Raw genomic sequence first — 3260 nt, 5'->3', positions numbered from 1 at the left:
GTTTCGGTGAAGAGCTGCAGCCGCAGCTACCGAGGGTTTTGCTGCTGTTTGGTTTTAAGCACAGAAGACCAAAACTATTTAATAGACCCTTTTCGAATTTATCCTTATTTGTACAAACTCAACAGCGTCACTGCAAACCCTAAAATCCTCAAAGTCTTCTGCAACGCCAAACCCCAGCTCCTCCACCTCCAGGTCCCGAGGGTTTAGGGCTTAGGGTTTAGGGTTTGGGGTTGGGGGTTTGGGGTTTGGGGTTTGGGGGTGGGGGTTTGGGGTTTGGGGTTTAGGGTTTAGGGTTTAGGGTTTCGGAAAGGCGGGGAGATGTGCCGCTGGGTTAGTGGGGTGCGAGTCGCTCGCTCTCACTGCAGACGCAGGGCTCCCGGCTGCCGGCTAGGGTTTAGGGTTTAGGGTTTAGGGTTTAGGGTTTACGGTCCTGGAAAGCGTCAACAAAGGCCTGGAGATCTGCTAAAGAAGAAACGAGAGTAAAGCGCAGAGGCGAAGATGACGGAGGCACTGGGGGCGCGCTTAGAGGCCTTTCATCTTCAAAACAAACCAAAACCCTAAACCCTGAACCCTAAATCCTAAACCCTAAACCCTTAATCTGTTAGTATTAGTAAGCTTGAACAAGACAGAGACAGATGCCCGCACTGGATTTAGTGCGGGCAACAGAAGCACTTAACTCTAGACCCTAAACCCTAAACCCTAGCCCCTGAAGCCTGAACGCTAGCCCCTAAACCGTAAACCCTAAACCCTAAACCCTCAAACTTGGACTCAAACATCAAAGCCCTCGTCGTCTTCCTTCCAGCCCAGCTACCCAACAGTCGACGCCCCCTTGGAATCGCCATGAGACTTGAGACTTCAGGGCTTAGGGTTTAGCGCCTAGGGTTTAGGGTTTAGGGTTTAGGGTTTAGGGTTTAGGGTTTGGGGTTTGGGGGCGGTGGCTCGGTGAAAGGCATTCAGGGGAGCGCAGGACGCGGAGGGGCAGGAGGTTAGGGGTTTGCCGCCTACAACGTGGTTTAGGGTTTAGGGTCTAAGGTTTAGGTTTTAGGGTTTAGGGTTTAGGGTTTAGGGTTTAGGGTTGTGTTTCAGCGGGATTTTAGCGTATATGTGGTGAACTGCTTCGACGTGGCTCTCGCGGAAAATGTTTTTTCTGCTGCTGCTGCTTCTCCCTCTTCTTTGGTGTTGAAGTACTTGGGGAAGCGAATCCCCGAAACCACCGAGGACCAGTTCGTGCAGAGGAACCACAAAAAAGGGTTTACTCGGAAGCTTCGGGACGAACAAACCCTCGAAGTTGTCCGTCAGCTGCACCCACTGCCGCTGCGGCAAACCCGCGGGGGGCCCCCAGGGGCCCCTGTACTCCCCCCGCCACAGCGCCAGCAGCGACATCCCAAACCCTAAACCCTAAACCCTAAACCCTAAACCCTAAACCCTTAACCCCCGTCGCCCCGGGGCGCCCCGCGCGCAGCGACGAAGGCGGCTAATGGCAACGCGGAGACTCGCGCGCGCCCGCCGCTGCCCGGATCAAACCTCCAGAATTTAGGGTTTAGGGTTTAGGGTTTAGGGTTTAGGGTTTAGGGTTTAGGGTTTAGGGTTTAGGGTTTGGGAGGGCCTGGGGGACGCAGACGATGGAGGGAGGCAGCCAATATCCACCAAGCGGCCGCGGCTTGGGATAACAGCCACTAGGGTTTGGGGCCTGGGGTCTAGCGTTTAGGGTTTAGGGTTTAGGGTTTAGAAAGTGCACTCGAGGTCCTGTAGCTGGAAATTGTAAAAAAGAAGTTTCTACTCGCGGAAACGATGCGCGACGGCGCTGGTTGTCAGCATACGCAAACCCTAAACCCTAAACCCTCAATTCCAAACCCTAAACCCTCAAAGGCCAGCCGCAGCCGCCAAACCCTACAAAAGTGACAAAATAAAATTAATTTAATCGAAAAATTTAAACAAACGAAACGCCGGAGTTCAAGAGCTGCGCGGCGCTCCGGGGCCGGGCTGGAGGCGACCAGACCAGTCCACCAAACCCTAAACCCTAAACCCTAAACCCTAAACGCTAACTGCGAAACTCCATGCTGCTGAAACTTAAACCCTGACTTGCAACCCTGAAACATGGACTAAGAGGAGGAGAACGCTAAACCCTAAACCCTAAACCCTGAACACTAAACCCTCACATCCGTAAACCCTAGCTGCGGTATTCTCTGTATTCGGCTGCGCTCGGTTGCTGCACTCCAGCTTTTATTTTTAAACTTTTCATTTTTATTTTTTTTATTTTTACTTTTATTTTCATTTTTTATTTTTCATTATTTCTCCTTTTAGGGTTTTAAATGACCCCAAAGAGCACAAGGGGGCAGCCGAGGTGACCCCAGAGTCGGGTTTGAGTTTCAGAATTCAGTTTGCAGGGTTTAGGAGGGTTTGAGAGGGTTTTGGAAAGTTTTACGAGGCTTCATGAGGGTTTCTGAGGGTTTCTCAGAGTTTAGAAGGGCTTGGGAGACTTTACAAGGGCTTAGGAGTGTTTTAGAGGGTTTAGGAGGGTTCACGAAAGTTTATGAGGGTTTAGCAGGGTTTATGAGGGTTTAGGGTTTTGGACGTCGGTACCGGGGACCCCAGCTTTTGGGCACATCTGCAAGGCCTTCTGCTGCTTCTGCTTTCCTGAGCAGCGACTGGCTTGCTGCTGCTGCTGCTGCTGCTGCTGCTGCTGCTGCACCTGCTGCTGCTGTGGCAGCGCAAAGGCATGTGAAAAAAGCTCCAGAGCTCTCCCGCCCTGCGCGACTGCGCTTCATGCAGTTTGTGCTGCTGCTGCTGCTGCTGCGGCTGCGGAACGCCCAGTGCTGCATGCATTTTGTGCCGCTGCTGCTGCTGCAAAGCTTCCTCAGAGCGCAGCAGTGGCTTCAAGCCAGTGGTCCATTGGCTAGCCAGTGGACCACTGGTCCAACCTTCTGGGCAAAAGAGCCAAAAGGCTTAATTTGTTTTCCTTAAAAAACCCACAAGGGCTTCTGCAGCATGAGGGTGGCAGCGAGGGTTGAGGGTTTAGGCAGCAGGCTTGGGGCTGGCCTCAACGCGCTGCAGCAGCAGCAGCAACAGCAGCAGCAGCAGCAGCAGCAGGGAGGCTCAATGAGCAGCCTCGATGCAGCTTCCAGAACCAATTGTGGTTGACTTTCGAACAAACGCATGCATGCATGCATGCAGGTCCTCGCCAATGCATGCATGTATGCATCCAGGCACTGGCCAAAACCTGCTTGCATGCATTAGGGAGTGCATGCACGCACGCGTGC

The sequence above is a fragment of the Eimeria tenella genome, genomic scaffold (genome assembly GCF_000499545.2).
Source record: "Eimeria tenella Houghton genomic scaffold, Eth_scaff516, whole genome shotgun sequence".
NCBI lineage: Eukaryota > Apicomplexa > Conoidasida > Eucoccidiorida > Eimeriidae > Eimeria > Eimeria tenella.
The sequence above is the reverse complement of the archived record's forward strand: the minus strand, read 5'-3'. Positions refer to the sequence as shown.